Here is a 25,095-nt window from a genome sequence, read left to right as displayed (position 1 = left end):
TCTCCATGTATTTGTGTTTTTTCCTACTTTCTTTTTGCAGTTGATATCCAATTCCAAAGTCTTGTGATCAGAGAATACGCTTGGTATGATTTCAATCTTCTTAAATTTGCTGAGGCTGATTTTATGTCCCAATATATGGTCTATCCTTGAGAATGTTCCATGTACACTAGAAAAGAATGTATAGTCTGATGGTTTAGGATGAAGTGCTCTATATATGTCAATTATGTCCATTTCATCTAATGTGTCATTTATCGCTGCTATTTCGTTATTTATTTTCTGTTTGGATGATCTATCCATAGCTGTCAATGATGTATTTAGGTCCCCTAGATTAATTGTGTTTTGGTCAATTTCTCCCTTTAGTTCTGTTAGTAGTTGCTTGGTATATTTTGGTGCTCCCTGATTGGGGGCATAAATATTGATGAGTGTTATGTCTTCTTGTTTTATAGTCCCCTTCACCATTATGAAATGTCCATCTTTGTCTCTTGTTACCGTTTTGACACTGAAGTCTGTTTCATCTGATATCATTGTGGCTCTACCTGATTTTGTCTGGATACCCTTTGCTTGGAGTGTCAATTTCCACCCTTTCTCTTTGGGTCTATGCTTGTCCTTGTAGCTGAGATGTGTCTCTTGAAGACAGCATATGGTTGGGTTTAGTTTTTTGATCCAATCTGCCACTCTGGCCTTTTTACTGGTGAGTTCAGTGCATTTACTTTTAGGGTGATTATTGATATGTGAGGATTTCCTGTCATTCTATCTTTAGTTTTCTGGTGAGATCATACATCCATGGTTTCTTTGCATTTTTGTTGTTGTGTATTATTTCTGTGTGGTGGTATTCTATGATTTTTCGCTCTGTTTCTTCTTTTATTGGAGTATATACTTGAGTTCTGGATTTTCTTTTGAGTGGTTACCATTATGTAAAGGAACGTTTGATATTTAGAGTTTTCCATTTTGTTCTGCACGCTTTCTTACTCAATTCCCATATTCCGGTTCAGGCCTTTACTCTCCCCCTTTTTGAGTTGTGGTTGCCAAAAATTGTCCCTGTTGATGGTGGTCAATAAACCTCCTTTAATATTTCTTGTAGTACAGTTTGTGTATTAGAAAATGCCCTCAGCTTCTGTATGTCTGGAAGGGTCTTTATTCCTCCTTTATATCTAAAGTATATCTTTGCTGGATATATTATTCTTGGCTGATAATTTCTCTGTTTCAATAGTTTGAATATTTGGTTCCACTCCCTCCTGGCCTGTAGAGTTTCTGCTGAGAAATCTGATGATAGTCTAATGGGCTTTCCTTTGTAGGTTACCGTCTTCATTTCCCTGGCTGCCTTGAGGATTCTTTCTTTGTTGTTGATTTTAGACAGCTTCAATACAATGTGCCTTGGAGAAGGCCTGTTGGGATTGAGGTAATTAGGTGTTCTATTTGCTTCTTGGATTCGAGGATCCAGTTCTGTCCACAAGTTTTTGAAGTTCTCATCGACAATTTGTTTGAATATATTCTCTGTTCCCTTCTCTCTGTCTTCTCCTTCTGGTATACCCATTGTTCTTATGTTGTTCTTTCTGATGGTGTCAGAAAGTTCTTGTAGAGTTCTTTCATTTCTTTAATGTCTCAAGTCTCTTTCTTCTTCCATCCGTGTCATTTCCAGATTTCTCTCTTCAATGTCACTGATTCTTTCCTCATCTGGTCAACTCTACTACCTAAGCTGGCTATTTTTTTCTTAATTTCTTCTATTGTTTTCTTAATCTCCAGAAATTCTGTTTGGTTCTTTTTCAAAATTTCAATCTCTGGATAAAGAAGTTGTGGTACATATACACAATGGAATACTATTCGGCAGTGAGAAAAGATGATATAGGAACATTTGTGACAACATGGATGGATCTTGAGAGAGTAATGCTGAGCGAAACAAGTCAGACAGAAAAAGCAGAGAACCATGTGATTTCACTGATATGTGGTATATAAACCAAAAACAACAAAAGAACAAGACAAACAAATGAGAAACAGAAACTCATAGACACGGACAATAGTTTAGTGGTCGCCAGAGGGTAAGGGGGCTGGGGAGGGTGGGGGAGGTGAGGTAAGGGGATCGAATATATGGTGATGGAAGAACTGACTCTGGGTGATGAACATACAATGGGATTTATAGATGATGTAATACAGAATTGTACACCTGAAATCTATGTAATTTTACTAACAATTGTCACCCCAATAAATTTAATTAAAAAAAAAAAATTTCAATCTCTTTTGTAAAATGCTCACGTTGTTCTTTGCTTGTGTTTCTGAGTTCATTGAACTGCCTTTCTGTGTTTTCTTGCATCTCGTTGAGTTTTTTCAGAACTGCAATCTTGAATTCTTGTCATTTAAGTCACATATTTCCATATCTTTAAGTTCCCTTTCTGGAAACTTTTAATTTTCTTTCTGAGCTATCTTGTTGCTTTGGTTATTCATGGCAATTACTGATTTATTATTTCTCTTCCTGGACATCAACAGGTGTGGCTTCTGCAACAGGTTGATAGGAAGAGGTCTTTCTTTTGTTTTCCAGTACTTGTTGATAGAATGTTTTATTTTCTCTTCGACTGCAACCTTTTTTTTCTCTCTCACACGGTAGTGCTATGTTTTCTGTGCACTATTCCAGCTTCTCACACAATGGGGTATACCCTGGGAGACAGGCTTCTATTCTGTTAATAGTTCACCTGGGTCACAGGGTGCAGTGTTCCTGTGGGTATGTGGGGAGCTTTTGAAGTTCTACATTCTTCCTGGACCGGATTCAGAGCCCGTATGTTTCAGCAGTTCTGTTTACTCCTGCAAGGATCCACCCAGATAGGTGGAGCCAGCGGCGGGGTGTGTTGTGAGAGGTGGCGTAGAGCAATGGCGGCGACCACCACCCCAGCCAGTCCTGCTTCCACAGCTCCCTCCCCTTTGCCAGAACTAGTTGGTCTGTGAATCTGTGTCTGTGGTCCACAGTTCTCAGAACACGAAATAGTCTGTTCTTTTGATCTGACACTGCTACTGTTCTTCTTCTAGCACCTGGCAGATGGGGGCGGGGCGAGCTATGGGAGGGTAGGTAGGGGTTGGCTAGTCTCAGTGCCTAAGGCTTCCATTTTCTGAGGCAGTGAGTGCTTAAACCACCATTTTCAGCCTTCCTCCCTCAGTCTTTTCTCGAGGTCTCTGCCATGAGCACTGGGTTCAGCCGTGCTATATGCTGTCCCCTCAGCCCTGTGGACCATAAACGGAGTCCTAGCAGTCCGAGTTCTTCCCTCTCCCACAGCTGCGTTAGTTCCGGGATGCAGCAGGCTGGGAGCACTGAGCTAGGTCTGCATCCTCTGCCTGCGTGGCTCCATCTCCTCACCTCTCCCTTCCCTCCTCCTGTGTTCACGTGATTTGCCCACCTTTAGGTGAATTCAGTAGTGAGACTCTTCCTCTTGCCTGTGTGCTGTGCAGGGAATCCTTTGTGGAGTTATAGTTTTTCAGTTAGTTGTAACTTCCAGGGGAGTTTCACAGATCCTCACTTCATGGTGCCATTTTGATGACGTCTCTGTTCTTGCTTTCTTTAGTTCTTGATTTGCAGATTTAATATCTATTGCAATCTGTGCTTTTTTTCAAGAAAGTGTATACACAATCTCCAAATCTGGATCATTGTGAAGTGGATGAGAATATATTCAATGCTGAAAGGCCTCTAATTTCTGGATGAGTGTTTTCAGCCCCTCATCTTGAATACACATATCATCAATAGGATCTAATCAGGGAACACCATCAGGAAAACGTTTTTGAACTTCCTGTATTGATTTTAAAACACTCTGTCTATTGTCCACTGGTCGAAGGTCTTTAGGAATATAAAGCCTAACACTGCTGATGGTAGACGGGATATGCACCCAAACTGGAGCAATCTGCATCTCTCCTTTCTCAGGTTTAGCTGGCTTTGTAGCCTCAGTAGCTGATTTTTTAAAGCTTTCTTTGCAACCACACAGAATTACTTCTACTACATATAAAGGATCCAGTTCACCAGAATTAGGCTTAACATTTAACTTTTTTGAGAAATTCACCACTACTCCCCAGCCAAAATCATTTCCTTCATTCTTTACCTTTACCAAACGCCCTGGTTGTAGAAATGGTAAGCAATATTTTGGTTTGTGAATATATTCTTCAATTTCTTCACCCAGTTTGGCAAGCTGCTGTCTAATCTTATAATAGATGATTACATTTTTTTCATTTGGTATTACTATCTTATTATACTGTTGTTCTGAGTTCTTTACCTTCTCTACTACTGCTGGAATTGCTCTATAACGCTGAAACTGGTAGAAGGATTTTTCCAACATGTACTCAGGATTGATTTCTTCTACACGTAGTTAGTTCAAAACCATGTTGTAGATCAAATGGAAAGCACTATTTAAAGGATCAGCTGAGCCCTTAAGTAGTTGTTTTCCAATTGTTGGGCTCATTTTTTCATCTACCATAAGCATTACAATTCCTCTATCATCCATTCCCCTCCTTCCAGCACGACCAGACATCTGAACATATTCACCAGAGGAAATCCATCGGAAATCTTTCCCGTCAAATTTTTGGCCATTTGTAAATAAAACTGTTTCAGCTGGCATGTTAATTCCCATAGCAAAAAATGTTTGTGGCAAATAAGGCCTTTATCAATCCTTCTGAAAAGAGAATTTCTATAGTTTCTTTCAAAATAGGAAGTAAACCACCATGGTGAATACCAATCCCTCCCGCTTCAAAAGAGGAAGTACCTGTTCAACCTGAGGTAGCTTTTTATCTTCATCCAACAAGCAGTTGATTGCTTTACTGAGTACTTCTTCAACCATCTTCTTTTCTTCATCTGTGATGAAATCCAATTTGTTCATTTGCAGAGCATAAGCTTCACAATCTTTTTTACTAAAACTGAAAATAATTACAGGTTGAAAATTTCTTTCCATAATCATCTTTACAATCTTGAACACATTTGATGGTCTTTTTGTTCCTCCTTTCCGCCCTTTCTGATCTCCTTTGGCCAAATCACCAGCATCTTGAAGAACTTGCATTGCAGTATTAAAATTATCTTTTCTGAAGTCACCATTTTCATCAACTACAAGGTGCAGGCCATCTCCCCCACATGGAAAAATGTAGTGTTGCCATGGAGTAGGCCGATAATCTGTGTAAATTACATGACAAGGTTGTTTATGTAAATGGCAAATCCATTCAGCAAACTGTCGGGCATTTGGAATAGTAGCCGAAAGAAAGACATAATGAACATTATCAGGAAGCAAAATAATAGCTTTTTCCCATACCGCACCACGCTCCGAATCTCTCATGTAATGAATTTCATGAAGTACAACCCAAGCAACTTCTCGCATAACTTCAGAACCTCTGTACAACATATTTCTCAAAATCTCTGTGGTCATAACAAGACAAGATGCTGTAAGATTAATAGTAACATCTCCCGTCATCAGATCAACATCTTGAAATTATTCATACATTTCACGGTATTTCTGGTTACTCAGAACCTTAATTGGGCTGGTAAATATTACCTGTTGTTTTTCCCTTAAGGCCAATGCAATGGCATACTCAGCACATATAGTTTTTCCCGCTGATGTATGTGCAGATACTAACACAGACTGATTATTATCAATACACTGAACGGCTTCTTTTTGAAAAGTATCAAGAATAAATGGGTACTCCTTTGCAGCTTTTCCAACTCGAGGTTTAAGTGGTAAATAATCTTCATCTGCAGGAAGTCAACCTCATGTGTACACCCTTCAATGGTTTCAACTGATTGTACCTTGACTCTGGGCATCAAGTCTGCCAAGCTTAAGTCTTCAGTTACTGACTCTTCTTCCTTGGGCTTCTTTCCAAAAATGGACTCATCTTACCCTCTAAATCTGCATCTCTCTTGGTTTTCCCAATATTAGTTGACTCTGATTGTAATTTACCATCAAAACGTTTCCTGGCCTTTTCCGCAGACCCTGGCGGCCCCTTCCATGTCCCCTTCTCCTTTTCCTTGTCTTTTTTGGCTCTGGGCGCAGTGGACGAGTCCTCCTCGAACACGCTGAAGAGCTCACCCCGGAAAGCGTCGGCCACCCTTCAGAGCCAGGAGCCCGAATCTCCCTCCTAGCCACAATGCTCAGCGCCTGCACCGACAGTGAAGCTTCAGCAGAGGTAGTCGAGTCACATAGCTACCGACGATTCTTCCCCGAACTCTTTTTCCCTTACGACCTTTTTCCTCTCCGAGATCTTTCCTTCCTTTCTGACGGCTAAATGGCTGGGCAGCTCAGTGGTTAAACAGGGAGTTCCACAAGGGAGTGCCAGCTCCAAGATTTTAAGGCTGAGTAAGTTGCCATAAATTGAAAAAGGAAAGAAACTGGTTTTTGGAAAAACAACAGGAGCTAAGTTTTGGGCATCTTAAGTTGTGATGGCTCTTAGACATCCAAGTGATATATGGAGAGAGATTCAGGCTAAAGATGTTATGAGAGTAATCGTTACTATATAGAGTCATCATTACTCTATAGATGGCATTTAAAGTCATGAATCTAGAAGAGGTTATGGAGACTATAGATGAGATTATAGGGAATAAGTATAGAATGTAAGAAAGAAGACATTCTAACAGAGCTTTGGAGGAATCCAATATTTAGAAGTTAGAGAGTTGCGGACAAACCAGGAAAGGAAAATAAATAGGTGCAGCCAGAAATGGAGGAGGAAAGCAAAGATGATGTGTTGTGCTGAAGTAAAAAATAAGAAATGTTTCAAGTTTTCACTTACATCAAAAACTACTGACAAGTAAACAAAAGTGAGGACTGAGAAATGACCTTTGGATATAGTAATGCGGAGGTTATTGGTAGCCTTGTGAAGAGTCATTTTAGTGGAGTGATGGGGACAAAAAGTTGATCGAAGTGTGTTTAAGTCACTCTAATAAACTTAAAAAAAAAGAAAATAAAGCAGGATTGTACAAAAGTATTGTTAAACTAGGTAGAGCTACAATGTAAAATGCGGTAAATAAAACAAAATAGGTTACTTTATGTTGAAATATGATTTAGTAATCTTTAAACACAGAATAACATAATGGTGCAAAATATAAACAATGATCAATAAAAGGTTAAATTAAAAAAAAAGAAAAGAAAGAATGGAAGCACATAAAAAAATAGATGCTGAACATCATTAGCCATGAGGGAAATGCATCAAAGCTACAATGAGTTAATACTTTATACACAATATGATGACTATAATAAAAATGACAGGTAACAACATAAATTGGCAAGGAAAGGATTTGGAGACATTGGAACCCTCATACACTGCTGGTGAGAATGTAAAATGCTGCTATTTAGAAAAAACAGTCTGGCAGTTCCTCAGAAGTTAAACATAGAGTTAAACATATGACCCAATAATTCCATTCCTAGTATATTCAGAGGGTGCCAAAAAATGTATACACATTTTAAGAAAGGAAAAAACTGTATTAAAATTGTAATACTCAATATATATCAATAACAAAGGGCGAATACAAGTTATGTGTATACATTTTTTTGGCACCCCTTGGTACTCAAGAAAAATATAACATACATCTACACAGAAACTTATACAGCATTATTCATAATTGCCAAAAAGTAGAAACAAGCTAAATGTCCATCAGCTGAATCATTTTTAAAAAATATTTTTATTAAAATATAGCTAACATTCAATATTATATTAGTTTCAGGTGTACATCACAGTTATTCAATAGTACCCACCTAGCACTCTACAGAGTTATTACCACATTACTGATTGTACCCCATTGCTAAAGAAGTGATCACCATAAGTCCAGCAACCATCTGACATTGTACCACGCTATCACAATGTTATTGACTATGTTTTCTATGCTTTATATTATATCCCCAAGACTAATTTGTTTTAAATCTGGAAGTTTGAACCTCTTATTCTGCTTCACCGTTCCCCTTTTTAATATTTCAATTATCATTGACATTCAATATTATTTTATATTAGTTTCAAGTGTACAGCATAATGGTTTGACATTTATATAATTTAGGAAGTGATACCCCTGACTAGTGCCACCTGGAACTATACATAGTTATTATCATATAATTGACTGTATTTCCTATATTTTACATCCCCATGACTATTTTGTAACTCCTAATTTGCATGTCTTAATCCTTTTACACTTTTCACCCTATCCCCAAGCCCCCTCCCATCTATCACCCTGATAAATCTAGTACCCATCTGACACCATACATAGTTATTATAATATTATTGACCATATTCCTTATGCTATACCCTGTATCCCCATGACTGCTCTGTAACAACCAATTTGTGCTTCTTAATCCCTTCTTCTTTTCACCTACCCCAATTGCCCTCTCATCTGGCAGCCATCAAATATTCTGTTTCTATGAGTTTGTTTCTGTTTTGTTTGTTAATTTTGTTCTTTAGATTCCATTTATAAGTGAAATCATATGACATTTGTCTTTTGCTGTCTGACTTACTACAGTCAGCACAGTACCCTCTAGGTTGATCCATGTTATCACAAATGGCAATATTTCCTTCTTTTTTACAGCTGAGTAATATTCTGTTGTATATATATATAATCTCTTCTTTTCCATTCATCCACTCAGGAACACCCAGGCACCCAGGTTACCTTCATATCTTGGCTCTTGTAAATAATGCTGCAATGAACATGTGGATGAACATATCCCCTCAAAGTAGCATTTTGGGTTTGTTCAGATAAATACCCAACCGTGGGATTACTAGGTCCTTCTTTGTCTCTTGTTATGATCTTTGTTTTAAAGATATTTTGTCTGGTATAAATGTTGCTACTCCAGCTTTTCGTTTGTTTGTTTACATTTTCGTTAAATATCTTTTACATCCCTTTGCTTTCAGTCTGTGTGTGTCTTTCAAACTGAAGTGAGTCTCTTATAGGCAGCAGTATATGTAAGAGTCTTGTTTTCTTATCCATTTAGCTCCCTTGTCTTTTGACTGGAAAATTCAATCCATTTACTGAAAGCAATTATTAATAGGTGTGTAGTTATTGCCATTTTATTATTAATATTTTTATTTTTATTTACTTATTTATTCTTTTTGTTGTCTTAAAGATGTCATTTTAAGATTCCTTGTAATACTGGTTTGGTGGTGATGAACTCCTTTAGTGGTTTTTTGTCTGGGAAATTCTTTATCTGTCCTTCGATTCTAAATGGTAGCTTTGCTGTGTAGAGTAATCTTGGTTGTAGTTCTTGCTTTTCATCACTTTGAATACTTCCTTCCAGTCCCTTCTGGCCTGTAAAGTTTCTTTTGAGAAATCAGCTGACAGCCTTATGGGAGCTCCCTTATAAGTTACCAGTTGCCTTTCTCTTGCTGCTGCTAGGTTTCTCTGCTTGTTTTAAACCTTTGACACTTTAATTGTTATGTGTCTTGGTGTTGGCTACTTGGGTTCATCTTGTTTGGGACTCTCCTCTTCCTGGGCTTGTATATCTATTTTCTTCATCAAGTTAGGGAAGTTTTTCATCATTATTTCTTCAAATAGGTTTTCAGTTCCTTGCTCTCTCTTCTTCTTCTTCTGGTACCTCTATAATGTGAATATTGATACGCTTGATGCTGTCCCAAAGGCCCCTTAAACTCTCCTCATTTTTTTTGGATTCTTTTTTCTTTTTGCTGTTGTGATTGGGTGTTTTCTGCTATCTTATCTTCTAAATCAGTGATTCAATCCTCTGCTCCAAGTAATCTACTATATCTGTTCATATCAGTTCATCATATCAGTTATTGTATTCTTTATTTCTTTTAAAAAAATTTATTTATTTTTATTAGTTTCAGGCGTACAAAGCTACATAATAGTTGAACATTTACACCCCTCATAAATTGATAAACCCCACATCTACTAGTCCTCCAATATCGTATACAACTGTTACAATACATTGACTATATTCCCTATACAGTATTTTACACACACACACACACACACACACACACACACACACACACACACACAAGGCTGGAGAATTAAATCTGCGAACTTTCCACCATGCATTTACAGGGTGGAAAGTTTGTGAACTTAATTGTCTGAATATATATGTGTGTGTGTGTGTGTGTGTGTATATGTGTATATATAATTGTCTGAATATATATATGTGTGTATATATATATCAACATATATATGTATGTGTATTAATACATATTTATACACATATATATACACATATATTTATACACATACATATATACTGGGGTGACAAAGAAATGCATACACATTTTAAGAGATGTTACCCATGCTCAAGCAGTAGTTTGCCGTGATCAGAAGTCTGGATGCTGATGGTAACCACTTTGTCATGTTGATGTCCAAGTGGACAGTGATCCCAGAGATAAGGTGTCTGTGACTCTAGGAGCTAGAAGAAGATACGTGGAGCCGGGGGTAGAGGAGACATGTTTTATTTACAGGCTTCCTGGGATACAGCCAGGGGTTTTTCCACTGCTGTACACAGCTGGACATTTTCAGGTTACAACCTGTAGACAACAGCCTCATAACTCATAGCAGCCTGTTTCTCAGGAGCCCTGTACAATACAGCCCAGAGTCTCTACCATGTCTCTGCCTTGGCCATGTCTCTGTCTCGGCCTCAGCCCCAGCCATCCCCTAAAATGGCCATGCCTCTTTATACCCCACAGAGACAAGCGACGCACATCCAAGGTACTTACATAAGCGTATACATGAACAACATCTTTAAGATGGATGTCGTTTGCACGACAGTCTATATTATTGGACCGGCGGGATCGTCAGCATCAACAGCTGGCCTGAGGAGGGAGCCTGACTAACTCTATGGTCCCAACACATTGAGAGCACATCTTGTAATGGCAGAAGTCAAATGTGACTTGTATTCTTCTTTTGTTTTTGGAATATATTGAGTATTACAATTTTAATACAGTTTTCCTTTCTTAAAATGTGTATACATTTTTTATTCATGTGTGTGTGTGTGTATAGTAGTTGACATTCAGTATTATTCTACTTCATCTTCAGGTGTACAGTGCAGTGGTCAGGCATCTACACAGTCTATGAAATGATCTCCCTGATAAGTCCAGTACCCAGCTGGCACCCTACGTAATCTTTACAACATTATTTATTGTATTCCCCACACTGTATTTCCTATACCTGTGGCAATATCCTGACTACCAATATGTACACTATAATTCCTTCACCTTTTCTCCCTTCTCCACCCTCCTTTTATCTAGCAACCAACAGTTTGTTTCCTATATCTCTGAGTCTATTTCTGCTTTGTTTGCTCATTTATTCTGTTCTTTACATTCCACACATAAATGAGATCATATGGTATTTGCTTTCTCAGTCTGACTTATTTCACTGAGCTTAATATTATCTAGGTCCAGCCATATTGTTGCTAACGGTAAGATGTCATTCTTTTTTATGTCTGAGTAGTACTTCTTTGTATAAATGTACCACAGTTTCCTTATCCAATTGTCTATTGATGGGCATTTCAGTTGTTTCCGTATCTTGGCTGTTGTAAATAACAGTGCAATAAACATAGGGGTGCATATTTTTTTTTCAAATTTGTGTTTTGGATTTCTTTGGATAAATACCCAGGAGTAGAATTCCTGGATCATAAGGCAATTCTATTTTTAGTTTTTTGAGAAAACTCCATACTGTTTTCCATAGTGGATGCCCAATCTGCAATCCCACCAGGAGTACACAACGTTTCCCTTTTCTCCACATCCTCGCCAACACTTTGTTTGTTGATTTATTAATGACAGCCACTCTGACAGGAGTGAGGTGATATTTCATTGTGGTTTTTATTTGCATTTCTCTAATAATTAGTGACGTTGAGCATCTTTTCATATGTCTGTTGCCTATCTGTATATTTTCCTTAGAGAAATGTGTCTTTATATCCTCTGCCCATTTTCAAATTGGGTTTTTTTTTTTTTTTTTTGGGTTGAGTGTATGAGTTTTTTTATAAGTTTTGGAAATTTATCCCTTATCAGATGTATCATTGTCAAATATCTTCTGCCATTCAATGGGATGTCTTTTTGTTGTGATATTTCCTTTGCTGTGAGAAGACTTTTAGTTTGAGGTAGTCCCACATGTTTATTTTTCCTTTTACTTCCCTTGCCTAAGGGGATATATCAGTAAAAATATTACTAAGGAAATATCTGTGAATTTACTTCCTATATTTTCTTCTATGAGTTTTATGGTTTCAAGTTTTACCAATTTCTTTTTTTTTTAAATTTTATTTTATTAAATTTATTGGGGTGACAATAGTTAGTAAAATTACATAGATTTCAGGTGTACAATTCTGTATTACATCATCTATAAATCCCATTGTGTGTTCATCGCCCAGAGTCAGTTCTCCTTCCATCACCATATATTCGATCCCCCTTACCCTCATCTCCCACCCCCCAACCCCCACCCCCCTTACCCTCTGGCAACCACTAAACTATTGTCTGTGTCTATGAGTTTCTGTTTCTCATTTGTTTGTCTTCTTCTTTTGTTGTTTTCAAGTTTTAATTTTAAGTCTTTAATCCATTTTGAATTTATTCTTGTATATGGCGTAAAATGGTGGTCCATTTATTTATTTTTTCTTTTCTTTTTTGTTTTTTTTATGTGTCGGTCCAGTTTTCCCAGGGAAATTTATTAAATAGACTGTCTTTATGCCAATGTAAATTCTTACCTCCATTGTCATAGATTAAATGACCATATAGGCATGGACTTTTTTCTGGGCTCTCTATTCTATTCCATTGATCTATGTGTCTGTTTTTATGCCAGTACCATGTTGTTCACATTACTATGGCTTTGTAGTATGATGTGATATCAGGTGGCATGATTTCTCAAGATTGCTGTGGTTATTCAGGGTCTTAATTGATCCATATAAATTTTAGAATTATTTGTTCTAGTTCTGGAAAAATGTCATTGGTAATTTGATAGGGATTGCATTAAATTTATATATTGCCTTAGGTGGTATGGACATTTTAACTATATTAATTCTTCCTATTCATGAGCATGGTATATATTTCCATTTATTTGTTTCTTCTTTAATTTCTCTCTTCATGTCTTAAAATTTTCAGAATACAGGTCTTTTACTTCCTTAGTTAAGTTTATTCCTAAGTATTTCACTGTTTTTGAACCAATTGTAAATGGGATTGTTTTAATAATTTTCCTTCTGTGCACATGGAACTCATTTCTGAATATTAATTTTGTATCCTGCTACTTTACTAAATTCATTTATCACTTCTGATAGTGTTTTGATGGAATCTTTGGGGTTCTCTCTATAAAATATCATGTCATCTGCATATAATAACTATTTTACTTCCTCCCTTCCAATTTGGATGCCTTTTATTTCTTTTTCTTGTCTGAATCCTGTGGCTAGAACTTCCAGTACTATGTTGAAAAAAGTGGTGAAAATAGGCAGCCCTGTCTTGTTACTGATCTTAAGGGGAATGCTTTTAGCTTTTCCCCATTGAGTATCATGTTAGCTGTGAGTTTATCCTATATGGCTTTTGTTATGTTGAGATATGATCCCTCTATTCCCACTTTTCTAAGAGTTTTTATCATAAATAGATACTGGATTTTGTCAAATGCTTTTTCTGCATCTATTATATGACCATATGATTTTTACTTTTCATTTTGTTAAAGTGCTATATCATGTTAATTGATTTGTGGATATTGAATCAAACTTGCATACCAGGAATTAATCCTACTTGATACTGGTGTATGATCTTTTTATTGTATTGCTGAATTCGGTTCATTAGTATTTTGCTGAGGAGTTTTGCATCTATGTCATTAGGGATATTGGCCTACAGTTTTCTTTCTTTCTTTTTGTTTGTAATGTCTTGTTCAGATTTTGGGATCAGGGTAATAGTGGCCTTGTAAAATGATCTTGGGAACCTTCCTTCTTTCTGGATTTTTTGGAATAGTTCAAGAATAGGTGATAATTCTTTTTTGAATGTTTGGTCAACTTCAGCTGTGAAGCCATCTGGTCCAGGACTTTTGTTTGTTTGGAGCTTGTTGATGACTGATTCAATTTCATTGGTCATATTTGGTCTGTTCAGATTTTCTGTTTGTTCTTGATTCAGCTTTGGTAGATTATGTGTTTCTAGGAATTTATCCATTTCTTCCAGATTTCTAATTTGTTGTCATTTAGTTGCTTGTAGTATTTAAAACATTTTTTATTTTTTTTGTATTTCTGTGGTGTCGATTGTGAATTGTCATCTTTCATTCCTGATTTTATTAATTTGGGTCCTCTCTCTGTCTTTTTGATGAGTCTTGCTAAAGGTTTGCCAATTTTGTTTATCTTTTCAGAAAATCAGGCCTTGGTTTCATTGACCTTTTTTTTGTTTTTTTTTGGTCTCTATTTCAATATTTTTGGGGGCTCTAATTTTTATTATTTCCTCCTTGTACTCTCTTTGGGTTTATTTTGCTTTTCTTTTTCAAGTTCCCTTTGGGGTAAAGATAGACTGTTGAGTTGAGATTTTTCTTGTTTCTTTAAATAGGCCTGCATTGCTATGGATATTCCTCTTAGGACTGCTTTCACTGAATCCCATAGATTTTGGGTCATTGTGTTTTCATTTTCATTTGACTCAAGGTATCTCTGGATTTCTTCTTTGATCTCATTGTTGACCCATTCATTGTTCAGTAGCATGTTATTCAGGGTCCATGTATTTCTTTGTTTTCCAGTTTTCTTCTTACAATTGATTTCTATTTTGGTAGTGCTGTGGTCAGAGAAGATAACTGACATAATTTGAATATTCTTAAATTCATTGAGACTTTCTGACGAGAACTAGATTGTATCTGATTGTGGTTTTAATTTGCATTTCTCTAATGTCTAGTGAGGTTGAGCATTTTTTCATATGTATGTTGGCCATATGTATGTCCTATTTAGAAAAATGTCTCTTATTATCCTCTGCCCATTTTTTAACTGTTTTTTTTTTTTTTTTTTTTTTTTTTTGTGGTGAGTCAATGACTTTTTTTCCAGAACGGATTATTTTTCTTTCTTTCTTTTTTTTAAAATTAAAGTTTATTGGTGTCACAACGTTAGTAAAGTTACACAGATTTCAGGCATACAATTCTATACTACATCATCTATAAATCCCATTGTGTGTTCACCACCCAGAGTCAGTTCTCCTTCCATCACCATATATTTGATCCCCCTTACCCTCATCTCCCAACCCCCACCCCCTTACCCTCTGGTAACCACTAAACTATTGTCTGTGTCTATGAGATTTTGTTTCTTATTTGTTTGCCTTGTTCTTTTGTTGTTTTTTGTTTATATACCACATAAGAATGAAATCATATGGTTCTCTGCTTTTTCTGTCTGAGTTATTATGCTTAACATTATATTCTCAAGATCCACCCATGTTGTCACAAATGTTCCTATATCATCTTTTCTTGCCGCCGAATACTATTACATTGTGTATATATACCACAACTTCTTTATCCATTCATCTATCGAAGGACATTTTGGTTGTTTCCATGTCTTGGCCACCGTACATAAAGCTGCAATGAACATTGGAGCACACGTGTCTTTATGCATAAATGTTTTCAGATTGTTGGGTAGATACCTAGGAGTGGGATTGCTGGGTCATATGGTAATTCTATTGGTAATTTTTTTGAGGAACACCTACACTGCCTTCCATTGTGCTGCACCAGTCTGCGTTCCCAACAACAGTGTATAAGGGTTCCTTTTTCTCCACAGCCTCTCCAACACTTGTTACTGTTTCTCTTGTTGATGATAGCCATTCTAAATGGGGTGAGGTGATATCTCATTGTGGTTTTTATTTGCATTTCTCTGATGATTAGTGATGTTGAGCATTTTTTCATATGTCTATTTGCCATTTCTATGTCCTCTTTGGAGAAATGTCTTTAGAGGTCCTCTGCCCATTTTTCAATTGGGTTGTTTGTTTTTTGTTGTTGAGTTTCATGAGTTCCTTGTATATTTTGGATATTAGCCCCTTATCGGAGGCACTGTTTGCAAAAAACTTCTTCCATTCAGTTGGTTGCTTCTTTATTTTGTGGATTTTTTTTTTGCTGTGCAGAAGCTTTTAAGTTTTATAGAGTCCCATTCATTTATTTTAGCTTTTACTTCCCTTGCCTTTGGAGTCAAATTCATAAAATGTTCTTTGATCCCAAGATCCATAAGTTTAGAACCTATGGTTTCTTCTATGCAGTTTATTATTTCAGGTCTTATGCTTAAGTCTCTGATCCATTTTGTATTAAATTTGGTACATGGTGACAGATAGCAGTCCAGTTTCATTCTTTTGCATGTGGCCAATCAATTCTCCCAGCACCATTTATTGAAGAGGTTGTCTTTCTTCCATTGTATGTTTTTAGCTACTCTGTCAAAAATTATCTGTCGATATTTATGTGGTTTTATTTCTGGGTCCCAATTCTATTCCATTGGTCTATGTGTCTCTTTTTCTGCCAATATCATTCTGTTCTGATTATTGTAGCCTTGTAGTACAAGCTAAAGTCAGGCAGTGTGATACCTCCAGTTTTGTTCTTTTTTCTTAAGATTGCTTTGGCTAATCAGGGTCTTTTGTGGTTCCAAACAAATCTGATGGTTTTTTTGTTACATTTCTTTTAAAAAATGCCGTTGGGAATTGATGGGGATTGCATTCAATCTGTATATTGCTTTGGGTAATATGGCCATTTTAACTATGTTGACTCTTCCAATCCATGAGCACGGAATGTGTTTCCATTTCTTTGTGTCTTCTTCAATTTCTTTTAAGAATGTCTTGCAGTTTTCAGCATAGAGGTCTTTCACATCCTTGGTTAAGTTTATTCCTAGGTATTTTATTCTTTTTGCTGCAATTGCAAAAGGAATTGTTTTTTTTTTTTAATTTATTTTTCTGAGATTTCATTGTTACTATATAGGAATTCAATGGACTTTTGTACGTTGATTTTGTAGCTGGCCACATTACTTTATTCGTTGATTGTTTCTATTAGCTTTTTGGTGGCGTCTTTAGAGTTTTCTATATATAGCATCATGTCATCTGCAAAGAGTGACAATTTAACTTCTTCATTCCCAATTTGTATGCCTTTTGTTTCTTTCTCTTGCCTGATTGCTCTGGTGAGGACTTCCAACACTATGTTGAAAAGCAGAGGTGATAGGCGACAGCCCTGTCGTGTTCCTCAATGTAGAGGAAAGGGCTTTAGTTTTTCACCGTTAATTATGAGATTAGCTGAGTATTTGTCATATATGGCCTTTATTATGTCAAGGTATTTTCCTTCTTTACCTATTTTATTAAGTGTTTTAGTCATAAATGGATGTTGTATCTTGTGAAATGCTTTTTCTTCGTCAATTGATATAATCATATGATTTTTGTCCTTTATTTTGTTTATGTGATGTATCACATTGATGGATTTGCGGATGTTGAACCATCCTTGTGCCCCAGGGATGAACCCCACTTGGTCATGATGAATAATCTTTTTAAAGCATTGCTGTATTCGATTTGCTACAATTTTGTTTAGGATTTTTGCATCTGTATTCATCAGAGATATTGGTGTGTAGTTCTCTTTTTTTGTGTTTCCCTGCCATGTTTTGTTATCAGGGTAATGTTCTCCTCATAAAATGAGGTAGGGAGTACTGTCTCTTCTTTAATTTTTTAGAAGAGTTTGAGCAGGATTCGTATTAGATCCTCTTTGAAGGTTTGGTAGAATTCAGTAGTGAAGCCATGTGGTCCTGGACTTTTGCTTTTGGCAAAGTTTTGGATGACTGATTCAATTTCATTACTGGTGATCAGTCTGTTTAGATTTTCTATTTCTTCATGGTTCAGCCAAGTTTCTAAGAACTTGTCCATTTCTTCTAGGTTATTGAATTTGTTGGCATATAGTCCTTCATATTATTGTTGGATGATCCTTTGCATTTCTGTGGCATCCATGATAACTTCCCCTTTTTCGTTTCTGATTTTATTGGTGTATTCTCTCATTTTATCTTAGGAAGCTTAGCCAAAAATTTGTCAGTTTTGTCAATCTTTTCAAAGAACCAGCTCTTTGTCACATTAATTTTTTCTATTGTCTTTTTGTTCTCTATTTTATTTAGTTCTGCTCTGATTTTTATTATTTCCTTTCTTCTGCTGACCTTGGGTTTCATTTTTTCTTTTTCTAGTTCTTTCAGATGTAATGTGAGGTTATTTATTTGAGATTTTTCTTGTTTCTTGAGATAGGCCAGTAATGATATAAATTTCCCATTTGAAAGTGCTTTTGCTACATCCCCCAAATTTTGGTAGGATGTATTTTCATTGTCATTTTTTCGATGTATCTCTTGATCTCTCCTCTAATTTCGTCTTTGACCTTGTCGTTCTTTAAAAATTTGTCGTTTAATCTCCACGTATTTGTGTATTTTCCTCCTTTCTTTTTGCCGTTGATTTCCAATTTAAAAGCCTTGTGATCAGAGAATATGTTTGGTATGATTTCAATCTTCTTAAATTTCCTGAGGTTAGTTTTATATCCCAATATATGGTCTGTCCTTGAGAATGGTCCATGTACACTAGAAAAAAATGTATATTGTGATGTTTTAGGATGAATTGCTCTATAAATGTCAATTATGTCCGTTTCGTCTAATGTGTCATTTAGGGCTACTATTTCATTTTTTATTTTCTGTTTGAATGATATATCCATAGCTGTCAATGATGTGTTTAATTCCCCTAGTCTAATGCTTTTTGGTCAATTTCTCCCTTTAGGTTTTTTTTTAAATTTATTGGGGTGACAGTTATTAGTAAAATTAGATAGATTTCAGGTGTACAGTTCAGTATTACTTTAGTGGTTACCAGAATGTAAGGGGGGTGGGGGTGGGAGATGTAGGTAAGGGGGATCAAATATATGGTAATGGAAGGAGAACTGACTCTGGGTGGTGAACACACAATGGGATTTATAGATGATGTAATACAGAATTGTACATCTCCCTTTAGTTTTGTTCATAGTTGCTTGGTGTATTTCGGTGCTCCCTGATTGGGGGCATAAATATTGATGACTGTTATGTCTTCTTGTTGTTTAGTCCCCTTTACCATTATTAAATGCCCATCTTTGTCTCTTGTTATCTTTTTCACACTGAAGTCTGTTTCATCTGATATCATAATGGCTACACATGGTTTTTTCTGGATACCATTTGCTTGGAGTGTCAATTTCCACCCTTTCTCTTTGGGTCTATGCTTGTCCTTGTAGCTGAACTGTGTCTCTTGAAGACAGCATATGGTTGGGTTTAGTTTTTTGATCCAATCTGCTACTCTGTGCCTTTCTACTGGTGAGTTCATTCCATTTACATTTAGGGTGATTATTGATATGTATGGATTTCCTATTATTTTATCTTTAGTTTTCTGGTAAGATCGTACCTCCATGGTTTTTTGCATTTTTGTTGTTGTGTATTGTTTCTGTGTGTTGGTATTCTATGATTTTTCGCTCTGTTTCTTCTTTTATTGGAGCATATACTTGAGTTCTGGATTTTCTTTTGAGTGGTTACCATTATGTAAAGGAACGTTTGATATTTAGAGTGTTCCATTTTCTTCAGCACGCTTACTTTCTCCATTCCCATATTCCGGTTCAGGTCTTTACTATCCCCCTTTTTATGTTTTGTTTGCCACAAATTGTCCCTGTTGATGGTGGTCAATAAGCCTCCTTTAGTATTTCTTGTAGTGCAGGTCGTGTATTAGAAAATTCCCTCAGCTTCTTTATGTCTGGAAGGGTCTTTATTCGTGCTTTACATCTAAAGTATATCTTTGTTGGATATATTATTCTTGGCTGATAATTTCTCTGTTTCAATAGTTTGAATATTTGGTTCCAGTCCCTCCTGGCGTGTAGAGTTTCTGCTGAGAAATCTGATGATAATCTAATGGACTTTCCTTTGTAGGTTACGATCTTCTTTTCCCTGGTTGCCTTGATGATTCTTTCTTTGTTACTGATTTTAGACAGCTTCAATACAATGTGCCTTGGAGAAGGCCTCTTGGGGTTGAAGTAATTAGGTGTTCTATTTGCTTGTTGGATTCAAGGATCCAGTTATTTCCACAGGTTTGGAAATTCTCTTTGACTATTTGTTTGAATATACTCTCTGTTCCCTTCTCTCTTTCTTCTCCTTCTGGTATGCCCATTATTCTTATATTACTCTTTCTGATGGAGTCAGAAAGTTCTTGTAGAGTTCTTTTATTTCCTCTAAGTCTCAAGTGTCTTTCATCTTCCATCCATGTAATTTCCAGTTTTCTATCTTCGATTTTACTGATTCTTTCCTGCATCTGGTTAACTCTACTTCCTAAGCTGGCTATTTCATTCTTAGTTTCTTCTATTGAGTTCTGAATATCCAGAAATTCTATTCAGTTCTTTTTAAAATTTCAATCTCTTCGGTAAAATGCTCATATTGTGCTTTGGTTGTATTTCTGAGTTCATTAACCTGCCTTTCTGTATTTTCTTGCATCTTGTTGAGTTTTCTGAAAACTGCAGTCTTGAGTTCTCTGTCATTTAAGTCACATATTTGCATATCTTTAACTTCATTTTCTGGAGACTTTTCACTTTCTTTCTGAGCTGTTTTGTTGCCTTGGTTATTCATTGCAATTAATTATTTATTATTTCTCTTCCTAGACATCTGCAGGAGTGGGTTCTGCAACAGGTTGATAGGAAGAGGTCTTTCTATTGTTTTCCAGTATGTGTTGGTAGAATGTTTTGTTTTCTCTCTGACTGCAGCCTTTTTTCTCTCTCACACTGTAGTGTTATGTTTTCTCTGCACTACTCCAGCTTGTCACACAATGCGGGGATTCGCTGGAAGCGTGGGCTTCTCCTCTGTTAACAGTTCACCTTGGTCATAGGGTGCTGCATCCCTGTGGGTTGCAGAGAGCTTTTGAAGTTCCAAAGCTCTTCGTGCACCAGATTCAGAGACCCTGTGTTCCAGCAGTTCTGTTACTGCTTCATGGATACCCCCAGATAGGTGGGGACTAGGGCGAGGTGAATTGTGATATGTGGCCCAAAGCAATGGTGGCAACCACCATCACAACCAGTCCTGTTTCCACAGCTCCCTCCCCTTTGCTGGAACTAGTTGGGGTGCAAATCTTTGTCTGCGGACCACAGTTCTCAAAACTGAAAATATTCTGTTCTTTTGATCTGACACTGCTACTCTTCAGCTTCTAGCACTGGGCTGGTCGGGTTGGGGCGAGATCTAGGAGGGTAGGAAGGGGGCGGCTAGTCTTAGTGCCTAAGGCTTCTGTTCTTTGAGGCAGTGAGGGCTTAAACCACCGTTTTCAGTCTTCTTCCCTCAGTAGTTGCTCCGATGTCTCTGCCATAAGTGTTGGGTTCAGCCCTATTATGTGCCATCCCCTCAGCCCTGTGGGCCATAAATGTAGCCCTAGCAGTCGAAGTTCTTCCATCTCCCACAGCTGCGGTAGTTCCAGGATGCTGCAAGCTCGGAGCACTGAGCTAGTTCTGCGTCCTGCGCCGTTGCGGCTCCTTCTCAGCACTTCTCCCTTCCCTCTTCCCCTGCTCATGCGATTTGCCCACCTTTAGGTGAATTGAGTAGTGAGCCTCTTTGTCTTGCGTGTCTGTTGTACAGGGAGTCCTTTGTAGAGTAATATTTGTTCAATTTGTTGTAAATTGCAGGGGAGATTTCTAGAAGCTCACCTCATGCCGCCATTTTGATGCCATCTCCTGAAGAGGCATTTTCTAATGACTTTTTAATAAATTTTGGATATTAATTCTGTATCAGATATTTCATTGATAAATATCTTCTCCCATTCAATAGGATGCTTTTTCGTTTTATTGATGGTTTCCTTTACTGTGAAAAAACTTTTTAGTTTGATGTAATCTCATATGTTTATTTTTTCTCTTACTTGACCAAGGGGATATATCTGTAAAGTATCCGCTGGACATTTATCTTATTAGGGAGTCCACTTCATGGATAGTGTAGATGCCTGACTAGTCCAGTGCACACCTGAAGCTGAAGCTGAATAATAATGAATGTCAACTATAATTTTATTATATATATATATATATATATATATATATATATATATATATATATATATATATATATATTGTCAGAAGGTGTGGAGTACAGAATAGGGAATAGACTCAATGGAATTGTAACAGGTATATACGATGTCAGAGGAGTAGTAGATTGGGGGAGTGGGTTATCACTTTGTGAGGGGTGTAAATATTTAACTATTGCATTGTTTTGTACACTTGAAACTAATAAGAGAAAATAATTAAAACACACATATACACATACAGAATTTATTGAGACTTGTTTTGTGGCTTATCATGTGGTCTATCTTGGAAAATGTTCCATGTGCACTTGCAAAGAATGTATATCTGTTGCTTTGTGGTGAAATGCTGTAAATATATTGATTAAATCTATCTGGTCTAATATGTCATTGAAGGCCATTGTTTCTGTACTGATTTTCTGTATTGAGGATCTGTCCATTGGTCAGTGGGGTGTCACTTGAAGTCCCTACTATGTTTGTGTTACTGTTGACCTCTGTCTTTATGTCAGTCAATATCTGTTTTATATACTTAGGTGCTCCTATGTTGGGTGCATAGATGTTTACTAGGGTTATGTCCTCTTGTTGGATTGATCCCTTTATTATTATGTAGCATACTTCTTTATTTTTTATTATAGTGTTCATTTTAAAATCTATTTTGTCCAATATAAATATTGCTATCCCAGCCTTTTTCTTGTTTCCATTTGTGTGAAATATCCTATTCCACCATTTACTTTCAGTATGTGTGTATCTTTTGATCTGAGGTGAGTCTCTTGTAAAGAGCATATGCATGGGTTTTGTTTTCTTATCCAATCAGCTACCCTATGTCTTTGATTGGGTCATTTAATCCATTTACATTTAAAGTAATTATTTATACGTATACAGTTATTGCCTTTTTGTTATCTGTATTTCTGATCTTCATTAGTTAGTTTTCATCTTTCTTCTGCTTTTAACATTTCCTGCAATACTGGCTTGATGCTAATGAATTCCTTTGGATTATTCTTTTCTGGGAAGCTCTTTCTCTTTCCTTGAATTTTAAATGATAGCTTGCTGGGTAGAGAAATTTTGGTTGTAAGCCTTTGTTTTTCATCACTTTGAATATTTTCTGCCACTCCTTTCTGGCTTGCAAAGTTTCTGTAGAAAAGTCAGCTTATGGTCGTATGGGAGCTCTCTTGTAAGTAGCTAGGTATCTTTCTCTTTCTGCTTTTAGGATTCTGTCTTTGTCTTTAAACTTTTCCATTTTAACTATGATGTGTCTTGGTGTGGGCCTGTTTGGGTTCATCTTGTTTGGGACTCTCTGCACTTCCTGGGCTTATATGTCATTTTCCTTCAAGTTATGGAAAATTTGGGGCATTATTTGTTCAAACAGGTTCTTGATTCCTTACCTTCTCTCTTCTCATTCTGGTACTCCTATGATGCGAATATTGTTGTGCTTGAAGTTGTCTCACTGGTCTCTTAAACTACTTTCATTGTTTTTTTTTTCTTTATTATTATTATTTTATTTTTGTTCTGATTGAGTGAATTCTTCTACTTTGTCTTCTAAATTGCTGATTTGATCCTCTGCTTCATCTAATCTGTTGGTGACTTCTCATGTATTCTTCATTTCAGTTGTTGTTTATTTCTGACTGTTTATTTTTCATGCTTTCTATATCCTTTTTATGCTTGCTCTCTTAGTTGAAATTCTCACTAATTTCCTTAAGCATTCTTACAATCAGTATTTTATACTGTCTCTGGTAGGTTGGTTGCCTCCATTTAATTTAGTTCCATTCTGCAGGTTCCTTCTTTTCTTTTATTTGGGACATGATTCTTTGTTTCCTCATTCTGGCTGTTGCTTGTGTTTGCTTCTATGTATTCGGTAGATCACCTATGTCTCTTAGTCTTTGCTGGGTGACCTTAAGTAATGTGTCCTTTGTAGTTGAATTGTGCAGTCTACTTCATCTGTGCATGTGTTCTGGGAGTATCCCTGTATTTTGTGTGTTCTCCTATTATACTTGAGCCTTGATTGTTTTTGGTTTCTCAGTGAGTGGGATTGACTCCCAGGCTGACTAGCTATAAGGATTGGCTATGTCCACAGTGTATGAGCTGCTTTGTTAGGGCTGACCCCTCAGATGAAGATTTGCCCCTGTATGCTCTTGTGCCTGATGAGAAACCCCTTCGGTGTGCCACTTGTGGATCTAACCAGGTAATGATCTGGTGTGGTCTGAAGCTACCCTCTTGGTGTGTTGTTTCTGGTGTTGTTTGGCTGGGGCTCTCAGGCAGGGCAATTTCAGCCCTGCCTGTTACCAGCCCATGGCTACCTGGTAGGTGCCTCAAAGCTGTATGTGGTTGGATGCTACCCCTGCTGGACCTGGAGGCATGTGCTTGTGGTACTGCTGTGAACTGAGGCTGGCTACCACCAATATAGTGTCTGAGGCAGCTTAACAAAGACACAAGGGCCCCCTATGTCTGTTGCCACCTGTCAGCTGCCCATAAGGCCCAGCTATTGAAAGAGGCTCCTTAGGTGCATGTATCTGGGTGGTTGACCTGGTGTTGAGGATGCCCTCGGTGATGAAGCACTAGCTTGATGGGGTGGACTTCAAGTTAGTTACGTTATGTGACTGGTGGTTTTTACATTAATGCAGATTCAGATCTTATGCCACTACCTCACCTGTGATCACCTTGTACAGCACCTCAAGGACACTGCAGCCAGCCTCCACCTCAGGCTCGCACATTCCCGAGAGCTGCTCCCAGGTAGATGTGGTGCAATTTTTGGGTCACTGTTCGCCACCAAAATCTCTCTAGGCCATTGTGGATTGTCTGCTGGTGTAAAAAACTTTCTCTGTGTTGTCAGGGCCGTTGGGGCAGGTGCCAAGAGAGCCCCTTGCAATGCAGCTCTAGGTGGGAAGGGTGAGATTACAGGGGGCTAAACGGTGTGGTCAGTGGTTTCTACAAATTCAGTGTAGTCTTGACTCCTGGACCAGTGCTGGGTCTGAGACCACCTCACAAAACAGACAAAACAAAACAAACCACCACCAACAAAAAACCCCAAATGCACATAAACAAACAAAAAAACAAAACAAACACAATACAACAAAACAAAAAAGGAAACAAAAAAGAAAGAAGACAACACAAAACAAAAAAGAGAAAACAAAAATCAGAAAAACACTAGAAAACATCAAAAAACAAAAACAACAAAAAACAAAAACAAAAACCAAG

General features: G+C 37.1%; 1 pseudogene; it reads right to left on the bottom strand.

Moving 5' to 3' along the window:
* Positions 1–3,458: 3,458 nt before the first annotated feature.
* Positions 3,459–21,546, bottom strand: LOC109438375 (exosome RNA helicase MTR4; annotated as a pseudogene).
* Positions 21,547–25,095: the final 3,549 nt, after the last annotated feature.

The sequence above is a fragment of the Rhinolophus sinicus genome, linkage group LG16 (genome assembly GCF_036562045.2).
Source record: "Rhinolophus sinicus isolate RSC01 linkage group LG16, ASM3656204v1, whole genome shotgun sequence".
Classification (NCBI taxonomy): domain Eukaryota; kingdom Metazoa; phylum Chordata; class Mammalia; order Chiroptera; family Rhinolophidae; genus Rhinolophus; species Rhinolophus sinicus.
Note: the sequence above shows the minus strand (reverse complement) of the source record. Positions and strands in the feature narration are given on the sequence as shown.